The sequence below is a fragment of the Amblyomma americanum genome, chromosome 8 (assembly GCF_052857255.1).
Source record: "Amblyomma americanum isolate KBUSLIRL-KWMA chromosome 8, ASM5285725v1, whole genome shotgun sequence".
Classification (NCBI taxonomy): Eukaryota; Metazoa; Arthropoda; class Arachnida; order Ixodida; family Ixodidae; genus Amblyomma; species Amblyomma americanum.
The window spans coordinates 82,333,353-82,353,392 of record NC_135504.1 but is presented as its reverse complement, the minus strand read 5'-3'; the positions used below and the strand labels follow the sequence as shown (position 1 = coordinate 82,353,392).

Here is a 20,040-nt window from a genome sequence, read left to right as displayed (position 1 = left end):
CGCAGTACGACGACTTGCGCTGGCGATCACTGCAACCGCTGCAACGAATGCGACTCGCTACAGAGCTCGAAGCTGGTAAGTTCATTTCGTCACGTAGCACTCACGGCAGTTCTCAAACTCGGTACACACGCGTGCACCCGAACCAGGATCTACTGTACAGCTCTAAGTTCATTTCAGCACTCGGAAAACAAGGCGTGCGTAGTAAGCTTTTCAAACGTAACTATACTTGCAGGCGATATCACTGACTTACGAAAAAGCACTCGTTCCGATTGCAATCACTTTCACTACACTGACGCTTGTCACTGCGCTGTGAAGCTTGCTGTATGCACAGGAAATTCATCCTGGGGAGCTGCTTCTCGGTGCTGTTCGTGAAGATCGTCGTGCGAATAAACAACACTTGAAGCTATCACAAATGGCTCCAAATAAACATATCGCGACACGGCACTGTTACGTCTGGCGTACCTGCTCAGTCATCTCAGTGTAGACGGCGCCAAAACAACTAGGGGGAAAGCGCCGCTTGCCGCTGTTGCACACAATAAAGCTCGAAGTCGCTGTGAACACTCGTAATAGTAACAGGCGGCCAAAAATATGTTTCTCGGCAGAGCTACTACCTACATGTCCTGGATTTTCACTCCGCTTCGCGGGGGCCGTCTTGCTGAGGAGGCGCGGCCTGGCGCTGGTGCGCTGCTACGTCACCGTACAGCAGCCAATAGCGTGATCCGACCATCCGCTCGTGCGGAAAATGTTGAAGTTGAACCAACTTTTGCACACAGTCGGATGCGTTCATGCGCTCCATTGTTCGGCCCTTGCGCAGCCCTTGCGCACTGTCTCAACGACCCGTAGGCATGCGGAAAAGTGATCGTACAAGTGCTTTTAAGCGTCCTCCAATTTTTGTTGCAGTTGGTCTGTTCTCTTGACTATGTCTGTTGCCTTGTCGCCAGAAGCACTGCTGATGCGGACGGCGTCGCATGTGTCCTCTCAACAAGTTTTACTGCGTCGAACACCCCTGCGTCCGCCCCTGTTTGTTTATACTGCGTCGCAATACGGGCACCCGTCAAGAACATCACTGATTATCCCGGTCTTTCACGGACACCCTCGGACGCCCCTCCCATTATGAACTGGTCGCAAGTCAGCTCCAGACGCGCCATAGCAGCACGCGTTCACTAATTCCCGCAGAGCTGAAACATACTCGGAAATTGTCCATCCTGGCTCTTGCCACCTGCGTTGAAAACGCTGGCGCTCGATGATGACATGTGACGGTAGGGAACAGAGTTGCTTCAGAATGACGACCGTAGCTCTTCGTCTGGGGCGTCCTGGCACGTTGCGTTCGTCGTCGTTGCAGGTGGCTGAGTAGCTTAATTTTTTCGTGCATAATAATTGACACCATCCTAATCATCGATGGGGATAAATGAGGAGTGCACCTTTATGATCTGCTGGCAGTGGCGAGCCTTCTTACAGCAACCCTTGGTACCAACTAATGAAAAGCCGGGACCCAAGGCCGGCCCGGCTTCAGTATAAACGCCGGTAGAGGCTGCATGTTGAATTTCGGTATAACCGCGTGCTGAGGCATTCTAGAAAACTCTGGAGTCTTCCTCGAAGAAAAAAAGAAAAGTTACTGTTTTTATGAACGCTGACCTTCCAAGTCTACTACGCAGCGTGGAAAGGAAAGGAGAGGGCGACGGACGGTCTCCGCACCACCACTGCGCGGGCATGAAAAAATATAGGAGGCTATGGTGGAACTCTCTTGGTTCCGTTAGGCCTCGCGTCTGACCGTTGCCGCCATGCGCTTCCCACCTGTCGGGGAAGTGGACGCCGCCGTCGTACACTTGCGATTCATGTTATAAAAGACTATTTTTTGGTTCCCCACAAAACTACTATGTGCTTGGCACTGTCCTTCTACTTGTCCCTACATTACGCCTTGAATTAAGGCCGCTTGGCTGTATTTTCTGTCGATGCGAACGGATTGTAGAGCTGGGATCTCGCATGCCCGTTCTGTTGAGACGCCATATTGTGTGCCGGAAGAAAACGCGTCTGCGTCCATAAATGAAGCACTCAACATTAATTTCAGCGTTTCCATTCTAAATACTTGTAGCTATACAGTATAGGCTTTCTATATACTTCACTTCTTCACTTTATTACCTTAAAGGGCCCCGGGATTGGGGGTGTTACATAAGTAGATTATGCAATTTCTGCTGTAATCCGGATCTACTTCCCGATGTTCATGGATTTCGAAGTGATGCCTTCGCACCGCGCTTACCACAGGGTACCAACGATGCCTGCCAAGGCAACATCGAAAACATGAAAAATAAATAAAAACTCCATCAAAAAGCAGAATGCAGATGAGCAAGGTACATGAAACGGAACATCCCTGTAATGAACCATTTTGATCCCTGTTGGAGGGCGACGCTCAGTCCAGTCGAGCAAAGGAAAATGACGTGAAGGACTCACATTTGCTGTCGAAGTTGCGCAGACGAGGCTTGATGTGGCACCAGAAGCATACGGACACAAATCACTATTATTTGCCATAACTTTGCAGTGGCTTGTGCCGTACGACCTAATTATATCAATAGTAAGAAACTCTATGAATTATATAACTAGGGACCAATGTCGGCGAGATTTTGAACGCAGGCCGAATCAGTCAATGCGGTGGAGGCAGAAGACACCGAAGGGACACACATGAGGCTCAACAGTCAAGTGCTATACGAATGCCCTGAGGAAAGGACGCAGTAGATGAAATGAATATTGGCTTTTGAGGAAAGGAAAAGGCGCAGTACCTGTCACACAACTGGGTGGACACCCGAACCGCGCCTTAAGAGGATGGATAAAGGAGAGAGTGAAAGAAGAACGAGGCGTGCGTCGGTTCAAATCTGGCATGGTGAAACTTTTTTTCGCACATTTTTTTTTTCATCGCAGTTTGCATTTAGCGTGACCTTAATGAGAAATCTTGTTTTGTTCAGAATCGCTTGAATATTATGTCGCGTTCTGAAATGAACTGCAAGCATCCTTTCTTTTAATGCATACCACGTTTATGTGAGCTGTCGAAAATCCGTTGTTAGTGAGCTGAGCTCGCACCAAGTTTCGAAAGCTTTCGTTCGCAGCGCCGCCAGACAGGTGGTTGCGAGTAGTTTACCTTTTTTTTTTTTGCCTAAATCTCTAACGATCAGCTGCCTTAGTAATTAGAACAAAATTTTGCCTCGTTTATTGCACCACGCATATGGCAAAAATAACGTTACTAGTTTTCTTTTAAAGCGTTTAACGTTACGCGACTTTAGCGCCGCCTTTTCCTTCACCGGTGGTAGTGTTCCTGCATATTGCACGGCGCAGGAACACTAGCCGGTGGCGGTTTGAGCGCACCAGGCGTACTGTAGGCTGTGTGCTACACTACCACTTTTAGTACGCTTAAACGCAGTCTGCGACGATTGCTGGCGGTTGTAGATGTTGTGGCTTTCTTCAGCTTGTGTTTGTAGAATGTGCGGCCTCCTTGGTGCTCTGGTAGTGTAACTGAACTAGAAAGCTGACGTATGGCCCCTGCGCCGCGAAAGACGTTCTTACGCGCATGGAGTTCTCAAAAACTGCTCTGACGTACCGCACCCAGTATCACGCCGGAGCGGCCGGAGGGCCCGGCGCGCGACGTCCGACTGAGTGATTTCTGACGAATGTAAGTACAGAAGTGTAAAATGACTTCTGTGGTGCGTCGTGGGGATGCATCAGGGCTGCGAATGCATTTAGGCTTGGTCTTTACGTCTGGTATGCGAGCACGACACGATCACTTGTAGAGAGTAGATGTTTTGACAGGCTCGCGTGCCAGCTATGTGGCTTTTAGATTCGGCCCCTTGCGCTCTTTGCGTCAGCACCGTTGCGAAAAAGTCATGTGATAGAATTTCGTAGCGCGCTGAGGACTGTGAGGTGCCGCTTGATTTGTTATTCTGACTGAACAGGAGCAGCGGGTAAAAAGTAGACCATTAGAACGAAAAATGCTGTAGCGGCGCGCGTCTTTTGTTCTGCTGCCTGAGTGTGTACTCGATATGGAACATTGCCCGTCCTACGTCGCAGTCGCATGAAGTGCTGCGTTTCTTAATACCTTTGGTCAATGAAACTACGTTTAATAATATCAGAACCATTCCCTGGCAGTGCAACTGAGGTAGTGGCTCACTGGAATGTCTGTTGTCGTTTTATTTGAATTACGTTCAATATACTGAATGGCATTCCCCATTTTCAGTCTGAAGCGATAAAAGTATAACGTGATTCGCGAATAATAGCTCTAAGGAGAGTATGACTGGCTTTGTAAACCATTTTTATGCAAAATAATGGACGCATAGGTAATTACTCATTAGCATCTACACCTGAATACATTGGACTGAACCGCTAGAGGCTGTAATGGGATGTTGCTTCTTTCATTATGTTTACGAAAGCATCTCTATCTAATTCAGCCTTTCTTCAAATGTGTCCGCAGTGAAGGACTGTACAGCTACCCCATTGTTATCATCACGCTGCTATTGCACCTCCTTTCATCCGTCATTGAGCCAACGCTACCTCAACCTGAGGTTAATGGCATCATCGACCTGCTGGTGCAGCCTATGAGCCATTGATACCGGATATCAAGCACGACACCTATAAAAGAAAAGGTATGTGTGGGTATCACAGACAGTTGTTTTTTTCTTGTCGTTGCTTGTAGCCTGACAAAAGTCTTCTGGTCCAGGATATGTCTCTCTCTTTCATTTGTTTTTCATCTTTTGAATGAGCATCAAGAAGGAAGAGAAAAGGTATTGCAGGCGTCATGAGAGCATGGCTCTAATCAAACGCATTGTGTTACAGTGTGTAATGCTTTTTTTAGTTTTTATGCTCACGCTTCTCCTGCTTGGGAATCTTGACCACAGTATAGACCAAATAAAAAAAATATATGTGCTTCATGACCTTTCTGTAGTAGTCCAAAAGCAGCAATTAAATTTCATAGCTTTACTTCACCAGTACCTACCTGTTACAAGGCACAGCAGGTTTGAAGTGAACCAGTGGTGTGATAACTGGTAGACATAGCAGAATGGGCAGTACATTATTGAATATTAGCGTTCGAGTGGAACACTATGCTTTAGAAGCACAGGTGTGGCTAGCATGAATGATTCGTACCATACGAGATCGTCCTTGCATTAACATTAAACCCTGTGAAGCTTATATTGAAGCTGTACTATTTATTGAAAGGCATTTGTTCGATATATCATGAGTGTCGCTAAGGTTATTGTTCTTTCACACTCCCTTTGTCACAACTGATTGCACTATAGTGTTGAAATGCATTTGGAATCTTTAGAATATTTGTTCATTCTTGTTTTTATTCATACAGACATTCAATTTCTGGTTGCACTACACTAGCTGAGCTTACGTCAACAGTTATTACCATGACCTTAACCATACCCCTTGCTTTACTTGAACCGATGCATTTGTCGTTGCCCCCCTCCTGAGCCGTCAAGTTTTGCTATAAGGTGTGCAAATTATTTCATTCACTTTCACGAGGTATTTATTGCTGCAATTAGTGGCATGTAATTGGCTAAAGAACATCCTCGGTACTCATTTTTATCTTCTTTGGAACACATTTTTTGTTTACTTGTTTTTCTTGTATTGAGCATGCCTCAGCACTGTAGTGATTCGTTGTTGGACAAGTAAAGAACTGTCAGTCCAGCTGTTCCCTTAGGGGCACATTGCTGAGACTTTTCTTGCTTGTAGGTCTGTGTGGCTTTACTTACAAGCATTGTATGTGACAGTGTGTGCCTTAATGTTCTGATATATATGCTTTAGAAAGGGCCACCCTGGCACTCCGACAACCTTGCTCACCCGTCTACTGTTTGTTTATACATTTTATGCCCCACACACCTGCTATAGCTCCAAATGGTGATACATTACAGTGGTGGTCCAACTGCGCCATTTGCGTTATTTTGCTGCAATTCTACTTGTCTGCACCTCGCTGCGCCCAACAAAGTGCAACTTGCGCCAAGTGCGCCAAAGCGCCACATTTGCCTTGCTAACACCACCGTAGAATGCTTAAAGCTTCTATTTGATCTTGTTCTGGCAGCCAGCCCCAGACATGACGATCGGCTTGCTTGTCAGGCTATGGCTTGTCCCTTGTCTTTCAGTTTCCCGCGCATTCGTCCAGTGTTGAGCAACAGGAAATCGCCAACACACAGTTCGGAGAACGAGCAAACGTAAGTATGGTCCCTTCATTAGGCGCTTGCGTTGTTATCGCAGAAGCTGTTATCGCGAAGTTGAAACGAGCCGGTAATTACATTGCAGCAGTCGAAACAAGTTGTCGGTGAATCGCATCATGCAAACGCGTACTACCACGTTGGTACTAAAGCGACAGCGAAGCAAACGTCATGAAACGGCATAGTCTGTGGCATATATATATATATATATATATAGTGTGAAGGAGTAGTATTATAAAACAATGTCTTCGGCGATAGTTTCACGGGATTAGCACCGGGCACGTCGGCATCTACGAGCGAAAACATTTCTGGTCTTGTTCGCTCGTAGCCGCTGATCGCTCGAAAGCGCCGATATCATCGCTAGGCGCTTGGGAATTAATAACCGACGCTCACTAGCCGCAATATATTTTTATCGTTGTTGCTCATCGCATTAATTGTACACGAAGAAGAAAATGCGCTTATATCGGCGGCGCCGTCGGCTGCGATGCGAGCACAGGCTGGGTTGCCTGCCGTCGGTAGCCGTGTGCTCAGCTGAGCTCGAGAAGTATCAGAGCTTTCGTTGGTGTTTAACGTTTGACAGTGGATATCGTTTTTCATAAAATGTAAAATTTAGGCATCGCTTTATCTAGCGGAAATTGTTTTGCTTGAAAGGAGCTGCAGCCGATGTTTGTGTTGCCGGCGGCAGAGGCGCGCAAATTTGCAGTAGTCTAGAGTTACTCTATATGCTCGCTTATACAGTAACTCTATTGTAGTCGATTAGCCCGTCGGTTGTGCAGTGCGCCGGCCGAACTTTGGACACCTCTCGCGCGGCACACGTCTACGGCACTGGAGACTGGTTCTCCGTTACGGCGTTTTCCGCTAGCTTGTAGGGTACGTTAGTTTCAGACTACAGTGCGACGCCAGCTCTTGTAGGTCGCGTACTACTGGAAGGGTTGATAGTCTTGCGACGGTGTGTTGCTTTTGCTGCGCAAGAATTAATATGACGTTCAATAGTAAAGAATGTTCGTGTAAGGAAAAGATATTCATATATTTACTTTTTAGCTTGGTGTACTGGGAAAGAATGTCGCCAGTGCGATTATTCGGAATGATGATTTTTTGTTATTAGAGTTGATGGTGTCCTAATTCTCATTTCTAGAATATAAGTTAACTGGTGTATTTTCTTGTTCTTTCTAGGGCGAAGTACCAAGTTCAAGGAGTCTGCTCAATGAAATTGATAGCAATAATGACCCCATTCATCTTTGGTGCAAAAATGGAGTTGAAGACACACAAGCACTCTGTATTGTCTGCAATTGCAATATTGATTGCTCACAGCACGGTATTGCTGCAGTAAAATGTCATGCGACAATGACGAAGCACATCCATGCGACTGCAAAGAACAGACAAAAAATTGAAGCCTCCAGCCTCCTAAATTGTTGCAAGCGGCTTTGAACTTTTCACCGGGAGCATCTCGCACCTCTCTACAAGATCAAGTTTGGAAGGCCGAAGCTCTTTTTGCCATGTCGATCACAACCAAGTGCATCCAATTTTCATGGGGCGACACCGCAACGGAAATCTACCACAAAATGTTCCCAGACAGCAGTGTTGCCAAGGGCTTCAGATGTGGCAGGTCAAAGCTGTCATGCATTGTGTCTGATGGACTAGGCCCATATTTCAAGTCAAAAGTGGTGGATGAACTATGTCATCCGGGTATTTTCTATTCTATCATGGTGGATGAAACCCCAAAACCTGACCAGCGAGTGCCGCAACCTGATGTGCTTGCAAGGTTCTTCTCTGAAGCAGAGCAGCATGTTGTCGTGGAACGCGTCTAGTCATATAATATTGGACGGGCCACCGCTGAGATCATTCTCCGGTGTGTAGGAGATGCACTTGTTCAGCTTCCACGACAGGGCATCATTTGTTTCTTTAGTGACGGTCCTAACGTCATGAGTGTCAGAAGCTAGAACAGCATCTGACATCAAGCATTGCCGGTCACTGCAGTTTACACAAAGTACACAATGCTTTTGCAAAGGGCTTAGATGCTTTTGTATCTGATGTAGAAGTGGTAAGAAATGTTTACTATTACTTCAAATCTGCTATCCGCTCGGAGCTATTCAGAGAAAGCCAGGAAGTCCTAGGTATTCCTTCACGTGTGCTTTTGCGACATGTGTCGAACAGGTGGCTCACTTTACAAGAATCACTGGGCCATATTCAGGAGCAATTTGATGCCAATAAAGACTACTTTGAAACAGCAAACAAGACTGGCCAGCGGTCTGCCACCCAAGGTCTTCATAACAAACTGGCCGTAGCATTATCTCAGAAATCACTCTATGCTGAGATACTTTTCCTGAAGAACTGTGCTGAGCTATTCACTGGCTTCTAGAAGCTGTTTCAGAAACAAGAACCCCTTTTGCACACTCTTCATTCGGAATTGTTATTAGTTCAGCGAGTTCTTAGCCGCTTCTTACGCAGTGAAGCTTACCATGGCAAGACTGTTGATGATCTGAAGAGTCTTAACCTGCAAGACTCCACACTGTGGAAGACAAAGCCCGAGTTGGGTACGGATACAGGTGATGCAATGCAGACAATGCAGCATTTGCGTCTTGGGGCCCGCGCTTTTTACATAGTGTGCTCACAAGACTTGCTGCAAAAGCTAGCTCTTGAAAACAAACTGCTGCAACATGCAAGCATCCTTGGTTCCACATAACTGCAGCGTAAAAAATTACGAGCACAAAAAAGGGGAGAAACACATACGACACGGACAAAAGCTGCACTCACAACTGATATTATTTCGCCAGGGATGGGAAATATGAAGGTTCCGCCGCGGATGCGCGCGCAGCAAGTACACGTACCTCGATCACAAAAACCAAAAAACTAAAAACAAAACTTTATCACACCGTGAAACCCATCTTATCGCCTGGCAGAGAAAAGGCCACATTCCGCTTTATACAGATGAACAGAAGTATCGCTTACGCAAAAAACGCCCTTTTTCTTTATATGGTAAGCTTCCAGTAGTTCACGTGCAGTTTGATCTTTGCTTTTGCCTAGAATCCTTGCATCTTCAAAATGCGGCGAACAATCCTGACAAGACCTGCAATGTTTAACTAAATTAACATCTTCATCTCTCTCTAAATTTCTTTCATGCTCCCTCAATCGATCGTTGACACATCTGCCAGACTGGCCGACATAGGCTTTTTCGCATGACAGCGGAATTTCATGAACCACTCCTGCCTAGCACTCTACAACGGGCTTAGTATGCTTTTTCCCGCAGCCAGTTTTTGTTGCCTCCTTACCGGAGATGCGAGGGCATAGTTGGCCGAGCTTTTTCGGAGCTGAAAAAAACCAGCGGCACCCCAAACCTGTTTGCTACTTTCTTCAAGTTATGCGAAACTGTGTGCACGTAGGGGGCTACTTCCGGACGCACCGTGCGCTCAACTTCCCTTGTCTTTGAGGACGTCGCCTTCTTCTTCACCTTTTTCAGGAGGGTTTCCGCAACGCTCGGAGCTCTGGCGTCAGGCCCGGTTGTACCAGGACTGGCTGTCGGCAACGTGCTATGACCGGTATCCACCTTGGCTGGCGGAATCCAAGATGCGCCATATCAAACGGACCACAGCTCATCTGACTCAGCTCTGGTGGAGCTCCTACCTAAGGTACGCCATTCGAGGTCCTGAGTCTACAAAGAGGAACTTACAAGCCAGTGGAAACCTCACGGTGTTAGGTGGGGTAGAACTGCCCCAGAACATACACGGTCTACTCGACAAAGGACCCAAGTACGGGCTTCCACCTTCTGTACCTGTTCAAGACCTGGCAGCACTCAACCGCCGTATAGCAAAAAAAGCGCCGACCGAGCAACGGGAGAAATGCTTACTCGAAGGTGTGGACACTCTTTTGAAAACAGCTGGTTTTTCATATAATAGTCATGTTGGCACGTCTTTGCGGAAGGTGGTTACTTACTTTCAAGATAACGGGCTCTCTCTTCTCCAGGCCGACAAAAATGGAGGGTTTGTTCTTTTACCGGAAGGTGTTTTCCGCGAAAAAGCCCTTCAGGCTGTGCAAAAAAACTTTACCCTGAAGAAAAGCCGTCCCACAACTGTAAACTGTCCAGGCAGATTATGAATTGTAAAGGCAATGCTTTGAAAGTGTTTTTTAGTGCCAAGACACACAAACCAGATGTACCGTTCCGAACTATTGTTAGTGAAAATGGTACATGGCAGGTGCTTGTTAGTCGGTTCCTGCAGAGATCCTTGCGAGGGCTCACCATTAATGACCTTTTTCTTATAAAGAATGCTAGAGAAGTTGTTGATTTTCTAAAAACCAACCGCAGCATTGGCTTCGCTTTCTCTGTGGATGTTGAAGATTTGTTTTATTCGATACCCCACCAGGAATTGTTTGCTTCACTGAAACAGTGCATTGACAAGAGTGGCGTCATCCCCTTCCAAAATTCTGCTGGTATGTCTGTTGACAATTTTCTAACACATTTAGAATTTTACCTTCAAGGAACTTTTATCGCTTTTAACAACCAGCACTACTTACAAACCAAAGGAATATGCATTGGGTCCTGCGTAGCACCCGTGTTAAGTGATATTTTTTTAGCTAGTATTGACCAGTTGTTAGCAACTGTTTTTAAACCGGACGAGGTCACTAAGGTGTACCGATATGTTGACGATTTTTTTATCTTATTGGACAAGCAGAGCCCTTTACACTACTGCGCTATTGTTGATAAGATTTTAGACGTTTTTAAACACCATGGAAAGGGACTGACCTTCACTTGCGAAGTGCCAAACGATAATTTTCTACAGTTTTTGGATATTCGTTTAAAGTTCGGGGGGGATCACGTGTGTTGGCGGTACTCTCCACGTGTGCAGAAACGTCTTTTGCCATATGATTCTGCACACTCTAAAATAATTAAAAGAAGCATTGTGAACTTATGCCTAGAATCTGCACTAGATAAATCGTGCGAACATGAAATGCAGACCAGCTTTGACGGCCAATTGGCAAGAGTATTGGACTCGGGCTACCCTCAGTCGATCGTGACGGCTGTTGCGGAAACCCTCCTGAAAAAGGTGAAGAAGAAGGCGACGTCCTCGAAGACAAGGGAAGTTGAGCGCACTGTGCGTCCGGAAGTAGCCCCCTACGTGCACACAGTCTCGCATAACTTGAAGAAAGTAGCGAACAGGTTTGGGGTGCCGCTGGTTTTTTCAGCTCCGAAAAAGCTCGGCCAACTATGCCCTCGCATCTCCGGTAAGGAGGCAACAAAAACTGGCTGCGGGAAAAAGCATACTAAGCCCCATGTAGAGTGCCAGGCAGGAGTGGTCTATGAAATTCCGCTGTCATGCGGAAAAGCCTATGTCGGCCAGTCTGGCAGATGTGTCAACGATCGATTGAGGGAGTATGAAAGAAATTTAGAGAGAGATGAAGACGTTAATTTAGTTAAACATTGCAGGTCTTGTCAGGATTGTTCGCCGCATTTTGAAGGTGAAAGGATTCTAGGCAAAAGCAAAGATCAAAATGCACATGAACTACTGGAAGCTTACCATATAAAGAAAAAGGGCGTTTTTTGCGTAAGCGATACTTCTATTCATCTGTATAAAGCTGAATGTGACCTTTTCTCTGCCAGGCGATAAGATGGGTTTCACGGTGTGATAAAGTTTTGCTTTTAGTTTTTTGGTTTTTTAGGTTTTTTGGTTTTTGTGATCGAGGTACGTGTACTTGCTGCGCGCGCATCCGCGGCGGAACCTTTATATTTCCCATTCCTGGCGAAATAAAATCAGTTGTGAGTGCAGCTTTTGTCCGTGTCGTATGTGTTTCTCCCCTTTTTTGTGCTCGTAATTTTTTACGCTGCAGTTATGTGGAAGCAAAGTAACCAACTTGCCCAAAAGCTCGTTTTACTAAAGCATTCTTGGCTTGCACTTCACACATGCAGACTTGGAAGCCCGCTCACTGCGATACCTTGCTTCAAAACTGCCACAAGTGCTACAGCTGAATGAAGTGTCTTCATTAATTGATGAATGGTACATGCCTAAATGCGATCCAGTTAACAGTACTGCAATTGCAGTGCCTGAATGGATTGACAGCTCGTGGGCTTAAGTATATCAACGAAAATCAGCTGCTGGTGAGCAAAAGTACCCACTGATTGCCAAACTCGTGAAAGCCCTCCTGTCTCCCACATAGTAATGCAGATTGCGAGGGAGGGTTCAGTAAAAATAAGAGTCTGCTTGAGGGCCATGCCTGTTCGTCTCTTAATAGCCTGAATAGACATAGACTACGGCAGGTTAAGACGTATTTGCAAAGGTACAACGAGGATGCCACCAAACTACCCCTGTCACCTAAGCTGGTCCGATGTGTAAAGAAGGCAAGGACATGTTATGCAGATAGGCTTGAAAAGGAAAGTGAAGATTCGGAGGTGACGAAGCCTGCAACCACACAGACCCAGCCCAATGTCATTACTGTGGAACGACTGAAAAAGGGCTTATATGAAAAGGTTGCGTCATGCCGTGCATTACTTAAACGCGCAGAAGAGACAATCTCTACTGGCTTGGATCACAACAGCATGGAGCAGGTCCAAAGTGGGCAACAGTAGTTAGCTGAAGGGAATGCGAGCGTGGCTACTGCACTCCTCGAGTTTGACGAGCTGAGAAAAAGAAGTAGCAAAAATCACTGACTGAAAGAATTTTCCATATTTTCATTGTGCAATATATGTGGCTTAAATAGATAAAATTATTATTTATGTTTTAAACCCTATTTTACCGTGTAAACAAGACATGCTCAGATGGTGCATGTAGGCACGTCTAATAGCAAGATTATTTATACTTTTGATGCAGCTGTGTATGTCTAGTCATTCTCTTATTGCTGACAGCACAAAATTGTTTTTTGGCATTTATAGTCACTTTCTTATTAAGTTTTGTTGCATAAAACTGTTCTCACTAGTGTAAAAGTGCTATTTACATAGCGAAATAAGGTCTGTTTGCAACATACCATGGTTTCGTGCTGTGGGCACATGAGTTAAATGGCTGCGCTGCGTCAATCTGTCTTGCTTGTGTCTGTTTGCTGTAAAGAAATACTGAACAATTGTGCAGTAGTAATAAGCAGCACCAAATGTCATGCATTTGCTTTCCTCCTGCTCCAACTGATCCAAAACGCAAAATTTTGTGCTCCAGAACTGCTACAAAATGCAAATGTGGCTGCTCCTAAATTGCTACAAAACGGCCTTTTTCCTGCTCCAAAAATTGCTCCAAATCTGAGATTGGCTGGACCACCACTGACATTATCTAAAGACAGGTAAATAAACTTAACGGCAAGTAAAGTTGAGTTACTTTCTCCTAGCTGCTCTAAGAGAAACAAACATTATATTTCAGTGTGTTCGAGCTACCGCTTTTGTGAGCAAAAGCTGCCTGAAGTTTGGTATATACCGGTCAAGAAAGATGAAATAATTTTCACATTTGGTGGTGGTGTGTAAGTTATCTTCAAATGACTGGAATGACTAAATATCTCTTTATATTAAACCAATTAGGCATAACATGTTAATGTCATTTCCTGTGTATATCAGTGGGGGGCAGAATTGAGCACAACAGCATGTTATGGCTTTTTCTTGTTCAAGGAAGCATTGCATTTCAATTGTCTGCTGCTTGTGCTGTTACTCAGCAACCTTATCAAACCTGCTCTGAGTGCTGCGTTTTAGTGCTCATTACTCAGCAACTTTATAAAATTCGCTCTGAGTGCTGCATTTTGATGCACATTTAACTGATTGTTGCCTCTCCAAGGTTTGATTATGAAAGAATTCACTATAACTGTATATCTCGAAGTTGTTTCTTACGCACTTCTCTTGCCGCTGCATTCCGCCATGGAGGAAGCTACCTATTGGTGCTGTTGCTGCACACATCTCATGGCTAGGACTCTACCTCTTCCTGCTGGTAATGCAGACAAGTAACCACAAGGGGTCTGGCTGATATTGCGGACAAGGGACAGAATGGCGCACCAAATAACAAACCAACCAGGTCAGTTCAGTATCCTTGTGATAATGTATGTTCATTGAAATCACCTCAAAGCTTGATATCTACATCGTTGTGGATTTTTAGCATATATTTAGCAGGACTTTTATTCGTTAGTGTTAGCAGCCTTGAATGTCAGTCTTGAGACAGAGTAAGTACTGTTTCACTGTGAGAGATTTTTTAGCTATTTAGAGAGGTAAATAATCACATCCTTAGAAATATGAGCCTAAATGTGCATATTGTAGTGCTCTGAAGTGTTGAAAAAAAACATGTAGCTTTGATGCTTGTCAAAGGTAAAAGTTCACATCTTGTTACATGGAGCAAATCACATGTCTGCAGTTCTAAGTTGCTGCACTTCAAACATAGATGTGAAGCACAGGGTGCTTCACATCTTTCATTTTGTCATGAGTTTATTTGGCTGTCTCGACTGTTCTGGATTGACTGGCATGTCAGGAAGCTAAAAAGGAATCGGCCTTGATTTCTTACTGTTTAAGCAACAGGGCTTCACAGTGTGTGCATGCACAAAGTTATTTCCAGAGGTTTGTTATGTGGCTCATGGAACCTTCATGTTACAGAATAAATTATTTAACTTCTCTGTTGTACAGGAAAGTGAGCAGTGATAGTATATACACCAAGTATTTCAGAGAGAACGAAGTAATTTTCAAAAATATGCTTTTTGGGTTAAAAATATGGCTTTTGCAGCATAGTATTACCAGTGTTGGTGGACACCGGAAAGCCAGTGAATTGTATTTAATAAGCTGGTTAACTAATTTCTGATAAACTTTTAAATATCACAGTTAAGTAATTGGTTGCAATTAGAAGTTGTAGCCTGTCGTCAGTATTAGTGATATCAGTGTTTAGAATTTACAAAACGCGATTACCCTCTCCACTGTGGCTCATCAAAATTTGACTGCATCGTGCAAAAATACATGCGCTTTTGAAAGCAAGTAGGCAAAGCAACTGCTCCAGTGCATTATACTAGTCAAAAAAGCCAAATTTTGTCGAGCCACAGCTCAAAGAGTACAGTCGAACCCGACTATCTCGAACTCGTTTATATCGAATTACCCCGTATATCGAACAATTTCTGAACACCGTAATGTTACAATGAGAGTATGTAGGAAAAATTACAGTTAAATCGAACAAATATAGCAGCTGCACGCGATACATCGAACTTCAACACCGCAAAATTTCCCCAGAAGTTGGCTTTCCCGCGCGGTCACCGGGCCAGCTGCCGACACCCCCATCCCAAAGTAGTTTAGCCCAACTGCGTGTGTGTGGCGCGGCTCTCCCTCCCTCAGACAGCTACCCCCTAGAAAAAGTGGTTCGACCCATCTCTCTCTCTGTCACAGCCACGTGGCACGTGTGCTTGCACACAGTTCAGTTGCAAGTCACGTCCTCGGAACGTAGTGCTCGTCCGCTCTGTTTAACGAGGTGGCTGCCGTGAAACGGCAAAACTTCACAGTATCCGCAAAGATAGAGATTATCAAGAGTTGAACGTGAAGAAAAGAACTTGGATGTCCCTGCAGCATACAGCATCCTAAGAAGCACGATGAGTGTGGTCTTGAAAAATAAGGCCGACATTAGGGCTAAGGCGGACAAGAGGCGTGGTGCTACCGGCGCCCGCCGCGTACGCGCGGCTGCATATGAAGGCGTGGAGGCAGCAGTGTACAAGTAGTTCCTTGATGTCAGGTCATGGAACATCCCTGTTTCTGGCCCCGTAATTGAGCAGAAAGCAAAGGATCTCGCTTTCATGCTGAACAGACCCGACTTCAAAGGCTGTTCAGGTTGGCTGCAGTGCTTCAAAGAGCGCCACAGCATTGTCGGCCGGGCTGTCACCGGTGAAAGCCGCGCGGTGGACGTCAGCAGCGTGCAGAAATGGATTGACGGAAATTGGAGCGACATCACGGCAAGATATCATCCCCGTGATATATAAAGTCAGCAATAAAATTCCAATAAGGAAGGGCGTCAGGCAAGGAGACACGATCTCGCCAATGCTGTTCACCGCATGTTTGCAAGAGGTATTTCGAGGCCTGAATTGGGAACAGTTGGGAATAAGAATAAATGGAGAATACCTAAATAATCTGAGATTTGCTGATGACATTGCCTTGCTGAGTCACTCAGGAGGTGAACTGCAAATCATGATCAACGAGTTAGACAGGCAGAGCAGATCGATGGCTCTAAAAATTAACATGCAGAAAGCCAAGGTAATGTTCAACAGCCTAGCAAGGGAACAACAGTTCACAATTGGCAGCGAGAGCCTAGAAATTGTGCCGGAATACGTCTACTTAGGGCAGGTAGTGACAGCTGATCCGGATCATGAGAGGGAGATAACTAGAAGGATAAGAATGGGGTGGAGCGCATATGGCAAATTCTCGCAGATCATGAGTGGCAGTTTACCAATTTCCCTCAAGAGGAAAGTGTACAACAGCATAATCATACCGGTATTCACCTACGGGGCAGAAACGTGGAGGCTAACGAAAAGAGTTCAGCTTAAGTTAAGGACAACGCAGCGAGCCATGGAAAGAAAAATGATAGGTGTAACGTTAAGAGATCGGAAGCGGGCAGAGTGGGTGAGGGAACAAACACGGGTTAATGACATCCTAGTCGAAATCAAGAGAAAGAAATGGGCTTGGGCAGGGCATGTAATGCGAAGGCAAGATAACCGCTGGTCTTTAAGGGTAACGGAGTGGGTTCCAAGAGAAAGTAAGCGTAGCAGGGGGCGGCAGAAGGTTAGATGGGCGGATGAGATTAAGAAGTTTGCAGGCAAAGGGTGGATGCAGCTGGCAAAGGATAGGGTTAATTGGAGAGACATGGGAGAGGCCTTTGCCCTGCAGTGGGTGTAGTAGGGCTGATGATGATGATGATGATGATATATTTAATGCCGATGAGACAGCCTTGTTCTGGCAAATGCTGCCTAACAAAACCCTGGCGTGTCGTGATAAGTCCGACGGCGGGAAAGTTAACAAAGTCCGAATATCAGTGTTGCTCGCCACCAACGTCGATGGATCGAGCAAGCTTCGACCACTTGTGATCGTCAAGAGCAAATTGCCGCGGTGCCTGAAGAATGCACTCTCTCTTCCGGTGACCTACGTGTCCAACGGAAAAACTTGGATGACAAGCGAAGTTTTTGGCAAGTGGCTAAGTCCTGGGACGACGACCTGGTAAGCAAAGGCAGAAAGGTCTGCTTACTCGTTGATAATTGTTCTGCTCACCATTGTAAGGTCAGCGTCAGCAACATAGAGCTTCGCTTCCTGCCACGGAACACAACGTCGGTGCTGCAGCCTTTGGATCAAGGTGTCATTCGTGCACTGAAGGCAGGCTACAGAAAGCGCCTTGTGCAACGATTATTGCTAAATCTCCGCACGGGCTGGGAGTTGAAAATTGACCTCCTGGGCGCAATAACGATGTTGAATGCATCGTAGAACGACGTCAAAAAAGAAACAATTCGAAATTGTTTCCATCACTGTGGACTCTGCTTCCGGCGAGGCAGGTGCCAGCCCAACTGAAAGTTGCGATGAACCCCTCGACATCGATGAACCACTCGAGGAACTTGACGATTTGTTAACACAGCTGTAAGAGTTCCCAGGTGCCGTTTCTGATGGGACTGCAGCTCCGTTGACGACGATGTTGCGACTACCGGAGAGCTCGCTGACGAAGATACTGTTGCCGATCTGGCTAGGGATCTTGCCGGCAACGGTAACTGCGAGGACCCAACGAGTTCTAACCCACCCACGTGATCTGAAGCACTTCATGCGCTGAACGTTGTTTGCCGCCACTGCGCGTCCATAGAAGGCTGTGGACTTGGCTGTTCCCGGTCACTCGACAACATTAAAAAGTGCATGCTAAACAATTCTTTGAAAGCGAAAAAGCAGAAAACGATCGGCTACTATTTCTCGCGCTAATATGCACGCCGTACATGTCTTTAGGTATTAAAGAACAGTTCTTGATGAGGTGCGTATTGTACATTGTCAATTTCTTTAAACATTCTATATCAAATTACACGATTATCGAACTAATTCCGGTTTTTTGCGAGTTCGATATATGCGGGTTTGTCTGTAATTGCGTTTTCAAAATTCCTTAAACTGATGTGGCTATTACTAATTATCGGCTGCAAATTTCTTAACTGCAACTAGATGCCTAACTTTAACAGTTAAAAAGTTTGTAATTGGATGATTCCACGAGAGAGCAAACAGTCTAAATATTTCAAATTTTAAATTTTTTTACTATTTTATATATTATGCACACATTGTTCAGTAGCTCAACAGTGAATTTCGTTTTGTGAAAATGCTACTACTTCAGGAGAAAAAGTATAAACTAAAATAAACGACGTCGTGGCGATGGCAGCATTTTCAAGCACAGCTCAATTTCGCAAAGTTGCAATGACGTAAACATCTAGATAAAAAAGCCATGATGTATTTTTCGAGCTAAACGTACAGGTGAGAAGGAATATGTTGGGCTTATTTCCACCATTTTGAGGAAGTTGTCGCTTACTAGAAAAAATTTTGAAAACTACAAGTCTCAAGCAAGGCTATTTTCAAGAATTTTTTCTCCACAGGTATAAAGCACATCTTCAAATTTGCAGATTGGATAAGCATCGAGGTGCTAATAAAGTGTACAAACTTTCATTTTAATATAATACAGGGAAGTGCAAGAAGTATTGCCCTAAATCTGTCATTTATGAATATAGTAGTGTTTTTACAAATCAAAGGAAAAAAACCCATCTTCAGTTTTTTTGAAAACTCCTGAAACAAGTCTCTAGAAGGAGGTGAAAAAGAATACGAACGAGCGTATTGCATTATTTTGTTTCTAACAATGATATCCAAGCTCAAACTTGTAGCTTTTTGAGCATCCGCAGGAGTTCCTAATTGAGGGCGCGGAAACAGCAAACACGCCCCCCGCTGCTCTAAATTTCTCCAAGATCTCAAGACTGAAACATTTTCTATCAAGAGAGAGCATACTTAATTTCTTTTTGTGGACAAACACCGATCTGGGGTGTAACCAGGGTTCGGTAGCACCACTATCGTCGAGTGCAGGTAACAACTTGGAGTTAGACGCTCCTGCCGATGCTCAGAAAGCTACAAGTTTTAGCTTGGATGTCATTGTTAGAAACAAAATAATGCAGCATGTTCTTTGGTATTCTTTTTTGCCTCCGAGAGACTGATTTCAGCAGTTTAAAGAAAAATTGGTGATGTTCTTGAAAGCACTATTTTATTCAAAAGTGCCAGATTTAGGGCAATACTTCTTGCACTTCCCTGTATTATATAAAATTAAAGATAGTACACTTTTTTAGCACTTGATGCTTATCCATTGTGCAAATTTGAAGATCTGCTTTATATTTGCAGAGAAAGAAAACCTTGAAAATTGCCTCATTTGAGACTTGTCTTTTCAAAATTTTGTCTAGTAAGCGACGTTTTCACAATGGTGGAAATAAGTCTGACATACTCTTCCTTAGCACGCAAAATATATCCATCATGGCTTTTATATTTTTATTCCTACATCAAGCAAATTCGTGAAATTGAGCTTTATGTAAAAACGTTGCTTCTGCCATAACGCCATTTACAGTTTCTTCTGAAATATTTGCATTTTCATGAAACTAAATTCACTCTTGGTCTGCTGAATGTGTGCACAATGCATAACATAATCAAGAATATTTAAAAACTGAAATATTTAAGCAGTTTGATCTCTCGTGGAATCACTCTATTAAAAATTTGTTAACCAGCTAGCTACTCAACACAATTCACCAGTTTTCTATTTTTTTGAGGTAAAGATATGGCTTTTCAACACAGTATTACCAGTGTTGGCGGGAACCAGAAAACTGGTGAATTGTCTTGAGTAGCTAGCTGGTTAACAGATTTTTAATAGAGTGATTCCACTCTATTTTTTTG

At 44.7% G+C, this 20,040-nt stretch overlaps 1 protein-coding gene across 2 annotated transcripts in view; it reads left to right on the top strand.

Moving 5' to 3' along the window:
* The first annotated feature begins 3,324 nt into the window (after positions 1-3,324).
* LOC144101958 (uncharacterized) overlaps positions 3,325-20,040 on the top strand; it is a 69,518-nt gene continuing 52,802 nt past the window's right edge. For both annotated transcript variants that reach the window (XR_013308117.1, XM_077635199.1), the window contains exons 1-4: positions 3,325-3,658; positions 4,454-4,625; positions 9,649-9,817; positions 14,014-14,161. The gene's annotated coding sequence lies outside the window, so the exon portion shown is untranslated. The remainder of the gene's footprint in view (positions 3,659-4,453; positions 4,626-9,648; positions 9,818-14,013; positions 14,162-20,040) is intronic.